Below are 20,221 nucleotides of genomic sequence, written 5' to 3' on the forward strand. Positions count from 1 at the left end.
GACAAAAAATATGTATTGGTAGAGTTGGTAAGAACCCAGTTTATACGAAAAGAAAAATAAGTTATTCATATGAAACACTATTACAGCTCTGATAAGACTGAAATGTGCACATCATCTTTTGTGGAGATTCACACAAGTAGCTTAACCATTGCATCATAAACTTGCACAGGTTGAGATATTAAATGCAACCTAATCTGAAAATTCCTAGTTTCATAGAACTTGAAAGTATATAGAAAAGGCTGTGTATGTACTTAGAATAAATGTACAAGGCTTATTTTGCAGCAAATTTGTTCTATTGTATTTGTTTGGTTTTTCTTTAGTAACATAAAAAAGTGTAAATCCCTGAGGATTATTATATTGTTCATTGTCATTTTGCTGCCTTGCTGCCCTTTTTAAGTCTTCTTCTGAACTTCATTCTTGACACTAAGGAGAGCTCTGAAAACTGGATGCATATTAACTTTGAGTACTCTCACATAGGAGCCAATTGATATAACAACTTTAGATCCTTGGTGCCTGTCAAATGACATTATTCTAGGAAAAACATATAAGGTAAAAGCATTTGACATAAATACTTAATCAGGAATCAGAGTCTTGACAAAGTTTTACTCTGTTCCTAGAAAATTATTCTAGCTTAGAGTATGGAAGGATCATCCTTCAGAGGCTTAAAACATTTGAATTCACTCAAGAGTGACTACCAGCAGCTCCCTGGTTTTTGCTCCCTCCATCCCTTAGCAGAAACTATTAATATTTTCATATCACTTATTGCAAAATATTTCCTAAGATACATGTCAAAGACTGTTGTAAATGCTCAAAGTGCTGGGTTCTAGCCTTCTCCTTACATATTTGGGTTCTAGCCTTCTCCCAACATACTTACATAACTATTTAACTCTTCATTTTTAACTATCTTAACTATGTATCTGTTTTTCTAATATTCTTTTAATATACTACATATAAAATTGTTGCAATGGAAGCAACATTCCATGAAAATACCAATAAAATTGTCCAAATCAGTATTTTTAACAAAATGCAGTTCGTACTACAAAAACATAGCCCTGTTATGGTCATTAGTCCCCAAAAATATCATCCTTTGAATGACAAGAGTGCACAGCTTTGATATTAATATATTTTAATAGATATACTTGATCTTCTTTCTGGTTTTCATTAACCTTCCAAAAGAGCTAATGTTGCTTTTGCAGCCCTCTTGGTCTAATGAACTATAAACCAGAGACTGTGGATTCATATTTTCTTTGCAATATATAGGTTTTTTGGGTTTTTTTTCATAATAATATGGATTACTTTCCTTGTTCAATCTAGCAAGAGTGTGTTCGAGTGAATGTTTATTGCAGCCCCAGTGACCACCCTCTGACCTCTGTTAAGCTTTTGTCTGGTGTTAAACAGATCTAGTCAGGCACATCCCCTGGTAGGCTCACTTACCAGTTACATCAGGAAATTCTTTTGCACACACTCCAGGAACCTCCTACACTTCATGCTCTCTGCTGTGTTGTACTTCCATTGGGCATCTGGCACACTGAAGACTCCCATGAGTACAAGAGCTGGTGATGGTGACAACTCTGCTAGGCGCCTGTAGAACTTATCATCTGCCTGTTCATCCTGGTAAGGACGTCTGTAACAGACACCCACCAAGTTATCCACCCTCTGTCCTTCCCTCTGATCTTCACACACAGGCACTTAACCTTGTCAGCATCTTCATCATCATCATCATTATCATAATCATCCTCATCATCAATTTCAATACGATGAAAATGTGTGGCCAAGATGCCACTTTAAATTGCACGTCTTTATTAGTGATATTTTTCCCTATGTTCATGAATATTCCGATTTCATCACTCAATGCATGCTGGCCTTTTAGGCCAATGAAACATTAAAGCCATCAGAGGTTTCCAGAGCAGTAAAAAACTGCAATACTCACTCACATTCAAAACAAACACTCAACTAACATTCTTATTTGATTTTTTTGAAGCTGAAGGTAATGCAAAGAAGTTTGTACTATAGCAACAGCCACATGAATCTTGACATAGTATGCATGTCTTCTAAAAATCATATACTGTGCAAAATCTACACCATAATAAGAGCTATTAGATTACCCTACAATGCTGAAGTTTACATTTCTCATCTCTTAGGGCGTTATTTCCCAAGGAAATTATTACATAGAAGATGTATGTTCGTAAGGTCCTAAATTCATTTATCAAAGTTTAAATATGAGCACAGTGTAGTAAATTTCACATAATGTCAAATTACTTTTTAAAGCAATATTTATGTGATTACTTTAATAATGATGTTTAAATTTTTAATTGCTAATAAGAGTATCTTAAGGAGGTATAAAATAAAAGGACTTAAATTGGTTGGCTGAATAAAATCACCTGCAGATATTTTTCTATATTTGCCCCCTACTAAATCAGGAAAGACATTTAAATCAAGATTCCAGTAAAACTAGCAAATACTCCTTTACAATTTAGGAAACTTATTGTTTTCATCAGTGAAACATATCACCCAATCTGATATTGGTTTTGAAAGTATATTTATTGATATTGTTTATTGATACATATAGACAAACCACACACATCCTCATGGCAATACACCTATGTTACTCTCTGCAAATAGAGAAAATTGACTAAAAGGAAAGGCATTCAGTAACCCAGGCACAGAAAACAGTACCAAGCAGTAACTGGAAATTATGTGTTTGCTTGGAAACTGCTAAGAATGCTGCTTTGTTTCAACTGAAGAAAAACATAAAGTATGCAGTAAAATAGCAATATCTTTTTCTTCTTAGGTGTGATTGAGCTCAGTTTGAAGAAACAGCATCAGAGAACACTAGATACAGTTCTCCAGCTTCAAAAAATCTCTCCCACATATATTAGAAGATATCCTAAAATTAGGTAGATAACATTAGACAATTCAGATGGAGTTATTAGGTTATGGGTTCATAGATTTAAACTCAGATTAACAGTAATGAAATATGCCTACTAAGAATAATGGCCCTTTCAGAATAGAGTACATTTAATCAACTGTGTTATGCACCATTGAGTTTTTGTTCAAGGGGCTTGCTGTTTAATCACTGTTTGGTGGCATTTGGAACTGGATGCAGTTATTAAACAATGTAAAAAGCTAATTTGTTTCTTGGCAGGAGGAGTTAGCCCTTTTGCTCTTACTCAAATTCAGATAAAATGACCCACAAGTAAAATAACTGCAGAGAAGGAAGGGACATGCATGTGATAATGAAGAAACTGACAGCCTATTATTTGCAATCCTACAGTCTTCTGTTGGAAAATTAAAATGAATAGAAAGGTAGATGTATTTCCAAGTACCCTGAATTTGAAATAACTCTGAACAAAATATGGAAAATGGAGATAAAATCAAGAATATTTTCTGTAAAAAAAGGTTTGTTTTGCTTATTTTTCATTTGTCGAATGTCTATATACTACAATGTAGCCCATGATAGTACATCATAAGATATTACAACAGCATAAAAGCTATAGGATGGCAAGGATGTCTCTGGCTTGGCACCTTTATTCAAGAAAAGCCTTCCTAAGATTAGTTTAGAATGATATAAGAACAGTATTCATAAGAAGTATGCAACTGGTTCATTAAGGAATCCTTTCAACAATTATGAGACTTATTGTAATTTTTACCTGGCTTCACAGTATCAGGGATATTGTGATACCCAACATATAGATTCAATGAAATCAATAAAACTATTTGCTTTTGCTAGAGATACAGAAATAATGGAATCATTCCCAGTAGCTTCTTTATAAAATAGTAACAAAAATATAATTACTGCAGATGTCTATGAATACCTGATCACTTGTACTCAAAGGTGGTCTACAAAGACAATTTAGAAAGTTAGGGTAGGCATTTCATAACTGCCACACCAGAGTAATTTATTGCATCCATTATTGGGAAACTTGAGATTCATCTGACCAAACAGGTACAGATTAACAAGCAAATAAACATCATTCTAACAGGGCTATGCACCCACAGTGTCCATTAATTTATATTGTGTATAAAAAGTTTAAAATACCTGGCTCAGATTTTGCTATCCACATCCTGTTAGATGCCTTCCAGATGATTACATCTGATTAGTACATCTGATCCTTCTACGGGCCAGGTCAAAGATGGAGAGTTTAAATTGCCTCTGAAAATTCTCATATTTGATTTTAGTTTTTGAAATATACTAACAAATTTCACAGAATAGTAAATCTGGTTTTGTATCTGTGTATACTTAACTAAAGTGGGTCCACCTGATCTCCCTTTTATGCCAGCCAGTTTAAAGCCCATACCGACAGGATCAGTCTGGCTTTATTCTTGATCACCTGAGAGTGCAGGACTGAAATTGTGTGGAAGCGTTTAGGGCTCTATTGTTGTGTAAATGTGGATGGTCATGGATGCTTCAGTTCAGCTTGGAACAAATTAATCATCTAGCAACTGAGGTTTGCCCTTGTTTCTATGGATGTATTTGCAAGCTAAATGAGGACAGATTGCTTTTGGCACTGGTATGAAATTTTCATACTGTTAAATTATTGGCAGTGTCCTTGATCTTGTTTTAGTCTGTCCTAACTTGCAGTCTTGAATAAATGCTCAGGTAAGACAAACTCTGCATGTAACTGAGACTAATCTCAATAGATAATTTGGTTATGGCCACCTTGTTTGATCAACATGGACACAAGATGTACCCTGCAACTTATTTTTAAGGTCAGAGGACCATTTCTAATCTGTTGTTTTTTGGTTTTTTTTTTTCCCTAGTGTAGGCATATTCTGCATGACCAGAATATGCCTATACTAGTTAAAAAATGAACCAGCATAGTCCCTGGTCTATTGTTGACCTTTTCAACTACTACTTTCAAAACTAGTACTCCCTTGTATGGACAAGGAGTATCAATTTATGCTCCATCCTGTGTAGTCCTCTAACATTGTTCCAGGAGGCAATGGTCTATGGCTCAGCTTTCCTTTTCTGCAGACACTTCAGACTTACATGCTCTCACAGTTATACTTACATGTGCCCTGGAAGAAACCCATAGCCAAGTATCATGAAGACATTCAAACCTGGGCTCAGATTTAGAGGATAGCTAGCCTGTGTTTTACATAACTACCTACTTAAGCTCAGTTATCATTTTTTCTACCCTGAATTATGTTGTTTCAAAATCGTGGCCTGCCATCTGAGTATGCTTTATTAATTATTGTGATGAGCACCATAAAGGACTTGAATCAGTGGGATTCTTTTCCTATTTTTCAGAATTCATATTTTAACTTTATTTTTCCTCCAAAATTTAAATGAGCACTCAAAATATCAAGTTTACACAAAATTTAAAGTTTCAGAAAAATTCTATGCAACAATATCATTAATTGACTTTTTTTTTTTTAGAATTAAGAAAAAAATAGTATCAGATAGGGAATGTTTCATTCTTGAAGGAATTTCATACATCCATTTCCTGTCATGTGTCACACACTTTAGTCACACTGTATCTAAGACTATTATAGCATTATGCATGTATTTTCATTTGCATAAATCCATATGAACTCATATGGGAAAAAAATTCCATATGTTAACCTACTACTAATATTAGTTTAGTTGATAGGATTTATAGCATGGTATTTTCTTCCCAAGTGTTTAAATAGATGTCTCCAAATAAATTTCTGTCTGAAATAGTTGTAGCACAAAGGAGGTAATTCCAGAAGATGGCTTTTAACAATCGCCAATTAAGTCCTGATAGAAAGAATGCCAGAACTGCAGATTCACATAGGTCTGAATTAATTGCTGTCAATGTCTCAGATGTTTTTAATGAAAAACTAATGTTGAACTGTTGAGGAACAAGTCTTATGGGATTTACAAGCATTGTTTTAGAGGCAGATATCAGAAAGTGCAAACTAGTTTGGAAGGACGCTTAAAGCAACCCATGTATATAAGAGAAAACAAAACACATCACAACATCCATTCTGTGGCACAGAATCATTTCACATATAGCCTATTCTTAATTTTCTGTCTTTTTCAGTCTTGTAGAGTGCTTTGAGAAAATGTTTAGAATATTGCAAGATGAAAGGGGTAGAATGTTAAACAGTCTACATCTTTTAATTGTACTGTTCTTATGAGAAATACAGTTTGTGTCATTGTGAAGTACTTACCTTAAGAGTATATATACAAGATTTCCCCATACAATACAGATTGGCACTTCTAAACAGGTCACTTCTGTTTCAATGCAAAAGGAATTAAACAAAATTAAACTGGAGAACACTTTTCTCACATTTTCAGCAGCCTTTCCCTGAAATATATTTATTAATTTTCTCCAGAATTTCCATCTGAGTTTCTCTTCTTTATGAAGTACCAGCAGTGAATAAGCAATTTTAGCCATATCAGATTCTAAATAATATGAAATTTTATATCATTTTACATAGAAAATCTATCCTTTTTTAAAACATGAAACACTTGGAAAATAGTTTCAGAATCTTGAAGGAAACAATATCAATATGAAATTCTCTGAATGGTTCAGAATACTTACAACAATTAATTCCTTTCATAATTATTTCAAAATATCGAGACTTTAATAGTGAATTATGTTCTAGTCATACTGCTATTTATCACAACAAACGAAGTTAAATTTTAAGAAAACCAAATATAATCCTATTATTATCATCAATCTGTCCTTTGCTGTAGTATCTACCTTAATTTTATTTTAGCACTGTTCTGTGAATCCACATTATGTGTTAATTGAGATGTTAGATGAGTTAGGCAATTTTAAGATTATTATATGTTTAGTAGGAATTCAATGTCAGCAAAATGCAAAAGAATTTATAATAATTTTTAACTGTCAGTTCTAATATTTTATTGTTTCTGTTTAGGGATGTTTCTGTCAAACTACAATTTCAAATGCAAGAGAATGTATTATCTGATAAAAGTCACATTAATTTTACAGATTACTTGAAGAAGAAATTTGGCATGAGATATTAATGCTGAATTCTGGGTGCTCTCAGCAGTCACTTTCTTAGGGATTTGATCAATATTTATCCCCAGAAATGAAAAAGATGAACTTTCTGAAGAACTTAATTAGAATCCACCTGTAAAGAGAGAATTTTGTTTCTCTAAAGCATAATATTCCAAACTTTCATATCAGGTGGCAGCTAATAGCTCCCATCTGTAACATTTGTAATTCCCAGTTACAAATACTGGTCCTGAATCTACTTCAGACTATGTTATGTTTTCATACTAAGCACAGTCCAGTAGCAATCCTATAATAACTCTATTTTTCTTTTCTGGGTCATACCCAAAATTAACCACAGAGGTGGCGTGTTAGGATGCTGACACTGAATCCCATACACTTAGTATTTAACTGTCAGCTCAATGTCAGGATCATTTTGTACTGTCCTAAAGAGCTTTCCTCAAAATAAATGTGCCACAGAAAAGCCCACTCCTCAGCAGTGTGGGTGGAAACAAACTTGTTGTCTCTCAGGCTTGGGCTAAGGACCAATTCCCCTTTTTTTTTAGCAATATCATCATAACTGTAGGTTTCTGCTCTCTCTGAGATGTACAGATGTCATGGTATTTCAGTACATATCTCTCAGACCCTAAGGGAAGACTCAAAAGTATTTCTTTCACTTGGCTTTATATGATCAGCAATTTTCATTTTAGAGAGAGAGTTGAAAATAGGATTTTTTTCTGATGGCAAGTTACAGCTAGAATCTAGATTGAAGAAACAATGTTGTAACACAGTACAAAATCTAGGTGAACTAGGTCAAGAAGCTTAGATTTTTTTTCTTTCATCAGGTCTTCAGTAATTTCCTGCTCTTTTGTGAATAAAATATCTTTTTTTCAAAATGTAAAATTATTGATATCGTCTCTTTGTTTTTCAAGATAAGTCTATCTTATTAACGATTGTATTCTGCAAGTATTCTCTATTCAATTTTTCCTGAATTAAGGTGAAACTCTTAACAAAGTAAAAGACAGCAATTTTTTTTAAAAAGTGTTTGACTCTTCAGTCAAGCAGTTTTGACAGTCATGTTATCAGGATTTAAGTGATGACTGCTAGAAGCCAAAAATACTTGATTTAGAATAATGTAGAATAAGTAATAATAGAAGCCAGGAATACAAAAAATGCTGTTTTAAATAAGTCAGCAGACTTCAAAGGCACCTAAAAAGGTGTTGCTACTGGATTATTTTTTTCATATTGAAAACTACTTCACACCTATTCACCAGTCTTCTGATGACATGTCATATTTTGATACTGTTCTTTTCCAAATTGATTTTGCCCTCATATCAGCTTCCCTTTTAAAACAATGAAGCCATGTTGAATATTGATTAATAAAAGCCACTAGGGTATTTAAATTCTAAGCAAAGGACATGTTTGTGGAAGCTTCTGCCAAGATAAAATGTTAAACCATTTAAATTTTTCAGACTTAAGGGTTAAACATAATATTGTGCTACATTTTAGGTGACTGGTCATGTAATACATGCCCTATCAGTGTAATTAAACATTTTTAAATTGTAGATAGAAACAATCTACTTGAGGATTTCAAGTCTGTATTCATGGTGCTGAAAATTATTAAAATGCCATAGACTAAGAGGCTGGCAGAAATAAGAATAAATCTTTGCTGAGGAATCTTTTAGAAAATACAAAATTGCATTATTCTATGAACATAAGTAGAACAGGCATATAGGATTAAAAGTTTTAATTTTTCTATTGTCCATTTTATTGTATCTAGCCTACATTTTACAAGATGCCTTTGAAACTCATTACTCCTGGAACAGCCTTTAAACAGGGAAAAGTAATTACTTTCACAAACCGCATACACTTTTCTACATTCCTATCCATCACCCTCTTTTAAAAAGGTGAAAATAAGTAAACTGTGCATTTTGCAATTTTTTTTTTTTTTTCCCTCTAAGGTGTTTTGCAGCTTCTAGAAAGCTGTTTCAGGGAGCTGTCAATCTAAGAGTGTTCTACTTTCACACAGACTGGGCAGAAAAGCTATATCCACAGAAGGAGAAGATATTAGTAATGTATATAAAGAATCTGAGAGAGACCATGGGCAAAAATCTCAGACTATCAAGATAATTGTGACACTGCTACAGAAAAGTGCATTAAATATTTCTAGTTGTTTGTTTTTCCTTTTTTAGTGCTTAACCCTGAGCCAGTGTAGTGATAGACATGTACAGAGCATGTTATTTTACTCACAATACTTTTTCCTATAGTAAAACTCCTCTGTAGTATCATTGTAGTATCATTATAATATCATACTATACTAATTTCATCTGAACTGATATTTTTGACGATAAATTATTTGAGATTTCCTTAATATATTAGCTCATTGTGTAATCTTTCTTTTAAGGAAGAAAAATTCCTTCTTTTAGATTTAAAACCTCTATATTTTAAAACAAAATAAGAAGAACTGGTAATGTAGGAAAAACTTTACTATGCCTACTGAAAGAAGAGGAAAAAAATTATTTACACAATGCTTTAGTCTGTCATGGTGCTTCTTTCCAGACTGCTTCTTCCTACATATAATTGAACATGTTAAGCAAAACCACCTCCGTTAACCATGGGAGTCCTAAAAAGAAAAAAACATGGGGATGAAAGTTTTGTCTTTCTTCATATGCCACAGTTCAAATGAATTTATTAAGAATGAATTTTGAGTTGTCCAATAACTTAATCACAATGGTCCCTCCTGATTTGTTGAGTTAGGAGTACACAAACATAGAGCAGTTTAACAGATGTCCTGGCTTTGTATAAAAGAAACTATCTACCATTTATTTCTAACAAGAAAATCTGCAGGGAAATGTCTGGGACATATGTTTGATGTTGCATATCAGGCAAGAACTGACCTTCTAGACAGAAATGTTCAAGCCAAGAGCCTTAGCAATGTCCTTTTCATTTGCTTTACTTACTCTGTATTCAGTGTACAATAAGCATGAGAGGCGATTGAGAGCTGATGTCTGTCTCATGTGAGAGGCAGTAATAGCTCTCATTACATCTGCCACTGCAAGTAAAAATGCAGATTCAGCTGACAAAACACCTAAATTTGGCTGAAGAATGGAAAGCAACTTGGTGAATCAGAAATTAAAACTACTACTAACCTTTGTTTCATTACTTCATCTTTACACAAGTACTGAGCTATGTTCAGCAAACTACACTAACAGAAAATCATAAGATAGCAAGTCAGGCCTATATCTTTTATTATGAGAAAGGTATTAAATGTCTTAAAATATACACATAAGCAAAGATAAGTGAATGTTTTGCAGAAATTCTCCTTTTTGTCTTTTTTTTTTTTTTAATTGTCTTCACCATAATGTCACATAATTCTTTTAAAGCTGTTTCTAGAAGTGCAGTTTCAAAGGCCTGCATATTTCAAGTTGTCATAATCTTAAGGACCCTACTGGGAAGAGTCAGGCTGACGGACAGTCATAAAGACACATATTTCAACTTGGCAAAGAGGTAATTACATGGCTTCCAAATGCTTCCAAATGGACAAAATGGACTCAGGTGAACAAAACCCACCTTCTTTTAGAGAAACATTATGTAATTTAAATGGACACTACTGATTTTTCTTACTGAAAAATTTTCTTACTGAGAAATCTTAAGTCTATAGAGTCTCAACTACATATCTACAGTCTGGCTATTTCATATTCAGTAATTTGTTGTCCTGAGTGAATGTTGCTTGAGGGATTAAGGGCTGGCAGAGATACTTCTCTCTCTGGGTGAAATATTTCTTATTGCACATGTGGAATAGTAACATGTCTTTAATTTCTGTCAGCCTTTCTTTACACCTAGCAAAGAGAATGCATTAACACAAAGCATACCAATTTACAGATTGTATTATTTCAAATGACCAGGACTAAATACATGTAAACCATGTCTCAGGTTTCTACTGTAAGCTAAAACATCCCATCCTCCAATGTGGCAAGACAACCGTCCCATCCCAGACATCCAGAGAAGAGAACAACCCTGAAAAGGGAGTAGCTTAAGTGACAGATGCAGCTGTGGGAACAAAACAAATGGAAAGGCCTTAGACATGCTTCGATTTGGTAGTGTTGTGTCACTATGTTTTAAAGATATTCCTGTTAAAAATCAAGCTATAGCATAAGAATATGTTAGCAGTGCACAGAAATCTAAGCCACCTAACTCTGCCTAAGTGTGGTAAGGTAGGTTCAAATTATAGAAATGGTTTATTTTGCTGACATACAAATTTTCAAGAGGCAAAGAATTCAGCAGCTTTTCTGTAAGGGTCCTTTAAACTAGGGGGAAATGGAAAAAGCTGTGAGCACACCTGTGTAATGGGAGATGGCATTTATTTTCCATCTTATTTTCCAATTTGGTGTATATTCTTTCCAAGAAAATATAATAATAATTTTTATTCTTAACTACATAAAAATTCTAGCACAAAATATTTGGGAGTTTTTTAGAGTGACTGGAAGAGTGCAGTGTTGACAGAGCCACAGCTAGAAGACATAGAAGCACTGTGAGAACTGGGTAGTGAGAGCTGCTAGTGGAAGAAGGACCTTGTGGTAGAAAAAACTATGCACTCATGGCAAAAACAAGACCCAGTAGAAGATTTTCAAAACATTAAAATGTAAAAGAAGGTTACTGCAGGAAGGGCTAGTCAAGTAGATGGTTGATTGCTAGAAAAAAGACTATAAAACCATTATGATTATATACTAAGGATTAATTATTATTGATCCTCTTATTTATTTGTACCCTTATTAGGTTTTTTTATATCCCTTAAATAAAGGCATTATTTTTTAAACTTTAATTCATGCCTGCACATGGAAGACTTAGATATTTGAGTCCCAAAACCTTAATACAATTATCCCAGGTCTGCTTGAGCTGGTGTTTTAGAAGTAAGACCTTAAATATCATTTCAGCTTTTGTTGCTGTCTGTCAATTTTTGCCAGGAGGATTACACAATATTTTTTAGAAAAAGGATTATATCAAATTACAAAATAAATCCAATTATCAGATTGATAATATTATTTCTAAATTAATCCTTAGACTCTATAGAACAACTTTGGATTGTGATAGTTATCAGTCCTAAGAATAAAAAAGTATTTTCTATCCACTGGCATTTGATATGGGAAAGTTCCAACCACATAATAGATGCAACATGAACAAAGTCACTTGCAGGTTATAGTGAATGTTGATACTATGGTATAATGGTATCCTGCCTGAATTATATGTTGATTAATGTCAGAAAATTACCTGTTTCCCAACACTGAACTTTCCTACAAGGGTTTAATATATATATATATATTTAATATTTAATTTTATATAAATAAAATATTGTATAAATATTAAATATATTATTAATAATATAAATATATTTAATATTTATTATATTAAAATATTTTTATTTTAATATAAATTATTTAATATATATTGAATCCTTATAGATTTAATATATCTAAATTTATTATTTTTATATAATTGTATAATTATATTATATAATTATTTAATATTAATCAGACGAAAAACATCAATTAAAGAAATAGTCAATGGGTATAGTTAATAAATATCTGCTGTTAAACACAGAGAGTATTGCACACAAATGTTTAACACTGTTCAACAACTGTTGATATGTCTTAAATGTTTGAAAAAACTCTGTTCTGAATAGTGGACAGAGAAGATGGAATTTCAACCTAGTTGAGAGTTGATAATTTTGAACTTAATTTAATGATTTTTAAGATTTCAGGATTAAATGTTGAAAAATAACTTGATGTGTGAGAGGTTACTTGCTTGTGATTGTGTAACTATAGATGTTGCTGAAGCCAACAAATGCTTTTAACAATGCAGAAAAAAAAACAAGTTTCTATATCAGGTATGGTGATATTAAGAGAGCTAGAGCATAGAAATCATGGCAAAAAGAAAAATAATTAAAAAACCTATCAAAACAAAACAAGAACAAAAAAAAGGATTAAAAACTGGTTTTTTTAATAAGAGATTGAATTACTCCTTGCATAATTTAAGATGATGGTTTCATTTATTTCTTTCCCTGATAGTCTTTCAAAGGCTATTTAAGAAACTTCAGGTAACTTTTGTCACCTTATGCTCCAAATAAAGAGAGATTATATATACATATATATAGTAATAGATATTTTTTGTTGTATATATATATCAGTGTTAAAAATTCTTTTCATCTAAAATTATATTTTGAGGGCTTAATATTTATATGTTTTTATGCTTCAAAGGGATAGATTCATGTCTGCTACATGTCTTGTAAAACTTCATCTGCAGTCCTCACATCATGGTTCCCATTAAGGATTTTTCACGTCTCAAAACTACTTAAAAATAAATCTTTAAATTTCTCTTCCAGTACTTTTTATCAAACATCATTATAACTGTGATCCACAAAGCATAATAAACTTTTAATATTCCCAAAAGGGGAAATCCAAAATATGAATCTAAATTGCTAGCATGATGAATATCTATGAATATATAAACATTTAAAACTACAGTGATGTTATAGAGAAAAAGATATTTCTCTCGAGTATATGTTCAAATAAGGAAGACTGGACAAATGTGTTATCTCACAGAGAAGATAGGAATTGTGAACAGCTTTGGAATTGAATAGTTTCCCTAATCTGCAGGAACCTAATAAAGTCTCTTGATGAAGCCAATTGCCAAGACAATTTCTTCCGTGCAAAGTCTGTAAGAAGTTTAGACTGGAAATAAGTGAAAGAATCTTCTTTCCTTTAGGAAGAATCCCTGCCCTTTTCATACTGCCATCCTCCTGTGCACATTTTAGTGGGCAGCTTTTGTCTTATTGTTTTCTCCAGACTCCATGACTTTAGAGGTCAAGCTGAAACACTTGATAAATTAATTAGTGCCATATAAAAATGTTCCAGTCATAGTGAGGAGAAGCATAGCACTCACCATTTAGCCTAGTATTTGGGGTAAAAAGGAAGGAGCATCCTTTCCTTCTCTACCCCATCTCTGCTTCTTTCTTCTTATCTTTCTGTGCTTAGCCCTAGCTAGAAGGATTTTTGTGCATATTTACCTCTTTCCCTAGACTCCTTTCACCCTGTTTTTATTGAGACATAATCTGGAGCTATCTGACTTACTTGTTTTGCAATTCATCTAAATAACAAGCAGTCTGGATTTCTACCAGCACAGTAAGTCCAAGATGATTTCTTATAAAACTGGGAAATACATTTTCAAACTTTTCTCATGTTCTTAGACATGCTTGATACTACTGAACATAAAAATGAAATCAGAAAAACCTTTAATTTAAATTGCTACAGTTTGGACACTAGATAGATTTATTTAAGGTACTGTCAGAAATTATTTATATCACTGAATTTTAAAAATCATGCCTGTGACACTAGTAACTTAAAATATTTTCACCAGTCTGAAAATTTTTGCTGTTTCGACAAGTATTTTCTATTGCTAATTGCTGTAATCTCTGGGAAGTTTTAATTCCCTCCCTCTTTGCTACTACCTAGCACTATATTATACAGATACTTCATATGATCGTTAATTCATACATAGTTTCAAAGTAAAATAAAATCATAAATCATAGAGTCACAGAATATTTTGATTTGGAAGGGATCCACAAGGATTATCAAGTCCAACTCCCCAAGAATCACACCATGTGCCTGAGAGCATTGCCCAAATGCTCCTTAAGCTCTGTCAGGCTGGCGCTGTGGCCACTTCCCTGGGGAGCCTGTTCCAGTGCCCAGCCACGCTCTGGGGGAAGAACCTTTTCCTAATATCCAGCCTAAACCTCTCCTGACACAAATCCAGGCCATTCCCTCAGTCCTGTCACTGACACAACAGAGAAGAGATCACTGCCTGCCCCTCCTTGTCCCCTCACAAAGAGGTTGTAGGCTGCAATGAGGTCTCTACTCAGTCTCCTCTACACCAAAATGAAGGATCCAACTGACCTCAGTTGCTCCTTGTAAGAATTCCATATGGTTAAATGCAAGAAGAAAATAGGTGGCTGACATGTCAAAACTGATGTAAATTCTATCCATTAAAAATGCAACTCAGCAAACATTAAGAGGCAATCTAACAATTTTACATTATTAAACTATTTTGCATATTTATACATATGCATGATTTGCATGCCAGAGGAATGTAGACTAATATACCTATAGCAGAGGCACATCTACTGACCCAGAGTGAAAATTACTAAGAAGTGCTGTAAAGGTCCCTTTCTAGTGATAGTTCTTTTCTGAGGGATGGCAGACACTCATTCCACATGATAGGAAATGTTGTGATTATTCATGATCCCCAAAAATGCTAAGCTTGTCTACTTCTGGTCCTACTAAGCCAATTTATTATAAAATTCTAAAAAAAGCTACCAAGAAACAGTCTTTTATATTTGATAACAGATTTTTACTTTTTTTTTTGCCAAAGATTAAAAACTTAACAGAAAATACCCTAAGTCCCATACTAGAATTGCAGCTAGTTTCAATGAATTCATAAAGAGAAAAATGGAACACAATAAAAAAAAAAAAAAGTTATAAGGAACCTTAAAAAAGGATATATTTAGCACATCAATAAGAACACATGATTACTGACCATTGTCGCTGACATGATGTAAAACTGATGTTTCTTATGAGTTTTCTTCTCAGATGATTGTAAATGTAACTTTAAAATTCTTAATATTCAATTAAGTAATGTTTTTGGAAAATTTATAAAAAACAATACTTTTAAAAACTTATAAACAATTATGAACATTTTCTAAAATTATTGAACTGAATTCTGTGAAGTTTGCTAGCCTTGAGATGCCTTTAAATATGATGAGCATATATTGAAGTCATCCAAGCTTAACCTTTATCAGATATCAAAGAGAATTTCATATATAGTCATACATCTAATGTCAAACTTACTTAGAAGAACTTCTAGTACTAAAAACCTTCTGACATCTTTTATCTCTGTAACTTACAATCATTATAGATTTTTAATTGATTTATAAGTGAGTCACACACAGACCTCAGTTTTCTTACATCTCTAGACACTCATGGTTGTATATGTTTGGAAAATAAGTATACAGTAATATTTCACACCTTGGATAAAGGGGGGTAGGTAGGATTATTAGTTTTCATATTATATAGTGGAGGAAGACTGCTTTTACTAGGCTTAATAATCACTCAATTTGGGACTCTTAACCATAAAGCCTTTTTCATTCAGTAAGATGTGTTTCACTAAAAGAGCGTGTGTCCTATATTTTTTATCAAACCTGTCATTCTCTTATCTCTTAGCACAAATAGTTCCTGCATAAATTACATCTTAAATTACTATGTTTTATTTAGAGCAGTTCTATACACACTTGCATGTAGCTTAAAGGCAACTGAATCTATTAAACTGCAAATTCTTCAAAAAATTATGAGGATTTCCTTTATTATTCTTTCTAGCCATTTTCTAAATAACTTCAGTAGAATTTTTACTGGTATTTTTATTCTTTTTTTTTTTTTTTTTTTTTTCTCCTTGAAAGAAAAGGACTCTCTTACTGTAGAAGACACAAAATAAGGACCAGGTTATTACATTACATTCGCTTCTACCTGGAAATGACAATTACATTTGCTCAGAAGAGGTGGAGAGGATTGGTAAAATATAATTATGAACAGTCATGTAGAAGTTATCATAGTTAGGACAAAATAACTTGTTATTTTCCTTAATTCAATTTTGGTTTTTAACATCAGCTGTTCAATAGAACCCACAGACTGGTCCTTGAAGATATTATTTTCACCTGCAATATTTTTATTTTAGGTGAATTGTAGAAATCATTTAAACTCACATCTCTTATGTCAGACAGAGCATAAAAAAACAAGCACTATGCTGTTTTCTGATTGGAATAGTTGTGATTTCTATTGGTAATATTTATGTCCTTTTTCTCAGAAAACCTACATCCATGTTCACAAAGTTTCATAGGCAGGGCAGGGTTCTGAAGATTGGTTTTCCAGTTCAATTCAGTACAAATGCACAGAATTCAATAGTTGTTCAATAGTGTGACCTCGGCATCTAGATGTGCACAACAATTACTGGAGACCACCAATGCACCCAATGTAGTCCAGCCTCATGACAGACACATCTCTAAGCTCCATTAAGCTGCGTTCCCAGTCTCACAGGAAGATAGGTTTTAGACATTGTAGGCAAGACTCAGTTCTTGAAAAATTGATTTCTCACACATTTTCTGTGCCTTATTGCATCCTGTCTGGTCTCCAGCTGCCATCAAGAAAGCCACAGGTCTTCCCCAAGTCCTGTATTTTATCTTTCAAATGCCTGCAGGTGCCTCAGAACTAGCAGGGCATAAATAATGATACGAGACAGATATGCTTAGACAGGTGAATCCCTCATGAGGCTATCTGGATATGAACTCTATTATTCTGGCTGAAAACCTCATTCCCATGCTCATACTGTTTTCAAAGAGATATTAGAGCACAAGGAGGACAGCCGTACTTTTTCCAAGCACAGGCTGACAACACCTGTGTTCTGATGACAGATAGTAGTGAAGGCTTATGGAAAACTACAGGAAGAAACTATATGATGGAAAGGGTACTGAGGAACTACTGGTAGAGCCAATCTCAATCTTCTTTACAAGACATTTTTAAGGCACAGATAAGTCAAATATCTCTGACAGTGACTGTAGTGATCCAGAATTAATGCCTGGGCTTGGGTTAAATAATAACTGAAGTGCATTCCTGCCTTTCATTCATATGTTGCTCAAATTGTAGACAAGAGAACAGCAGAAACTAAGATAATGAATTTGGGTTTGTTAAGGGTATTATTTTCTTCTGGTTTTTAAGCCAAAAAGGAAAAATCTTCATCAGGTGTTTGCCGCTCCTGAATAACATAGCAAGTAGCCCAATGCTCTGAACTTCTATAAAAATGTAGATTAAATTATCAAATTTTAATATAAATATATGGATATTAAATTTTACCATTATGCATTTATAAAATTAAGGTAAGATCAACTAAAAAGCCTTACCATTTTTGACAATCAATGGAGGAGGTTAGTCTTAGAAAAACCAAAAACTTCAACAGATCAGATCATAACAGGTATTTACATATTTCACTCCTGAAAAAGGAACAGTTACACACCAAATACTGATTGGTGCAGTTTTTTTCCTTTATTTCAAACAGATACTTAGAACATATATAAGCACAACAAGCATAATTTATTTCCTCATGAGAAAGGACTTTACAAGTCTGCAGAGAAGCCCTTTTTTTAATTCACGCTGGTATCAATACTTCACAAATTATGTAAAACTTATTTGGCCTCTTAGAGACTATCAGCTAAAGAATCAGCTAAAGAAATTTCCTTCTTCTCCTTTCCTCAGAGTGCCCAACCCAGTTTTGAACACAATTACAATTAGAAAACACCAGCTACAACACAAAATGTTCTATCTTTAAACATATATAAATTCAGCTTCCTTTTACTTGTTTCTGGTCTGGCTTTTAGGAAAAAAACTACTCTTTTCTTCTAGAAAACTGTCTATGATTAATCATGAGAAATACACTACAGACTTTTTAGTTTGAACATGGTTAATAATTCTGAACATGGTTTCACCATAGAAGGAGATAAGGAGAAATTTTCAATGTAAGTGCTCACCTAAATAGGGAATAAATTAAGTAATATGCATCTGTTTAGTCAGAGATCTGTCTGAACTCTTGATCCAGTAACTGTATCTGGGCTTCAAAATCCCAAATTTAAAATTTCAGTGGCCTTTATATAGCTATCAAGCCACCCTCATCACATCTACTTAAAGAATTAGTAAACTCTTAGGAGTGTGAGTTAGAACATTATAGGAACATCCCACTACTGATTTTCAACAGCTGGAAAGAAATCAGTTTTCTTCTCTCAGGGAGTACTCTAGTCTATCACAAAAAATTAAATTCTGTTTCTATATAGCACCCTCATTTTTCACTCAGAAAATGACTCGACACAATCCTGCCTTCACCACTGTAAACTGGGGACAGGGGGCTCAAGTTCTTTAATCACTTCTAGCTCAATGTGCTTGACAGAGATCCACTTTATCTTTTTACTTAGTCAGTATTAACTAGTGTAACAGAAAATATGCTTTTATACTACACTTTCTTCAGAACTTTTTCTCTGATAAGAAGCTTTATCAGTTAAAAGTGTAATTCCCAGTAACAGAGATAGCACCAAAACCCCTATACTGTGTACTGGTAAATGGATTCAAGTTCCAGCAAATCCTTTGCTTTCATTTTGACATTGGTTTTGTAACAGGTATCTTCCTAGCCTGAAAGTGAACAAAACAACTTTTAAATAATTACAGAAATACAATGAAGGTTTTATTAACTCCTATGAATCTTTTCATACTTGTCAAGAAACAGAAAGAGATTCTTTTGCAGAAATAGAAAATAAAATGCTATCTTTTAAATCTGGGTACTTTTGGGTTTTTTTAAATCTGGGTGGGGGAATAGCCTTGACTGATATAGTGATATCGGAAGGAAGGAAGGAAGGAAGGAAGGAAGGAAGGAAGGAAGGAAGGAAGGAAGGAAGGAAGGAAGGAAGGAAGGAAGGAAGGAAGGAAGGAAGGAGCCTGCCTGCAGTATCACTTCTCTGACATTGCTTGCAGTGTGGCAAACACACAGTTCAAAATTGAGGAAAACATTTTAGTAAGTCAAACAGACATCTTTAGTCCTAATGGAAATAACTCATATTCCTACAGATAGTATCAGAGATAATTCACTAAATACATAGTATTTGCCAAAGGAAAAAAAGCAATGAAGAAACATGGCTTTTAAGCAGCATATAGTTCTATGTGAAAATCTCTGCTGCCTTTCATGGATTCCATGCAAGCAAACATGACAAATCCCTTTGTTCCAGCCTCCCAACCCTTGAAAATCTGCAAAATATATGCACTTTCTATGGTGCTTTTTGTCCATTCAAGAAATCTCTAGTTAGGATGAGGGATAGTGTGAGGTAAAGCACTGGGTATGAGAGTGTTTTATTATTGTATGGCACATGAAGGAAAGATTGGAAGAAATGATAGGAACCCAAGGAATATGATGACAGAATCAGAGTGGTTTGGCTTGGAAGGATCCTTAAAAATCAATTTCAGCCCCTCCATGATGGGAAGGAATGCCACCTGCTGGATCAGGTGGTTCAGGGCCCCACCAACACAGCCTTGAGCGCTTCTGGCTTCTCTAGACACCCTCCTCCAGTGTCTCAGAACCCTCTGAAGAGCTTCTTCCTCTCAGAACCCTCTGAAGAGCTTCTTCCTAACATGTAAGATCATGGATCAGCTGGACCA

General features: G+C 33.6%; 1 long non-coding RNA gene across 1 annotated transcript; it reads right to left on the reverse strand.

Annotated features, from left to right (window-relative positions):
• Positions 1 to 286: 286 nt before the first annotated feature.
• On the reverse strand, positions 287 to 14,603 carry LOC146768727 (uncharacterized). Its single transcript, XR_014955936.1, has 2 exons — positions 6,139 to 14,603; positions 287 to 1,624 (listed from the first exon to the last, which is right to left on the reverse strand). It is a non-coding gene; the product is annotated as an uncharacterized LOC146768727 (long non-coding RNA).
• Between the last annotated feature and the right edge of the window lie 5,618 nt (positions 14,604 to 20,221).

This window comes from Lonchura striata, chromosome 1 (assembly GCF_050655825.1).
Source record: "Lonchura striata isolate lonStrDom1 chromosome 1, ASM5065582v1, whole genome shotgun sequence".
Classification (NCBI taxonomy): domain Eukaryota; kingdom Metazoa; phylum Chordata; class Aves; order Passeriformes; family Estrildidae; genus Lonchura; species Lonchura striata.